Here is a 370-nt window from a genome sequence, read left to right as displayed (position 1 = left end):
CAGGGCCTGCTCTCCTCCTCCTCCTCCTCCCTTTCTCTCTGCCTCTCCACTGGCTCCAGCCCAGCAGCTGCTCTGCTGCCCCAGGCTCTTCCTCCTGAGGCCCCTGCGAAGACACAAATAAAGGGCTCCGGTTTCACCCTCACTCTGTGCCGCCTTTGTCTGGCTGTGGGGACGGGTGCCACGAGGGTGCTGGTGACACAGGCTCCTGCCAGGCCCCTCTGCCTGTGCGCCAGCCGCCGCTCCAGGGGGCAGCTCTCACATCCTGCTGGGTGACAGCCCCCTCCGTGGGCCACCTCCCTCCTTCTCCACACTGGGATTGTTCTGGGCAGCACAAAGAGTGCTGTGCTGGGGCCAGAGGCACCGAGAGAAA

Source organism: Acanthisitta chloris, unplaced genomic scaffold (assembly GCF_000695815.1).
Source record: "Acanthisitta chloris isolate BGI_N310 unplaced genomic scaffold, ASM69581v1 scaffold21331, whole genome shotgun sequence".
NCBI lineage: Eukaryota > Metazoa > Chordata > Aves > Passeriformes > Acanthisittidae > Acanthisitta > Acanthisitta chloris.
The sequence above is the reverse complement of the archived record's forward strand: the minus strand, read 5'-3'. Positions refer to the sequence as shown.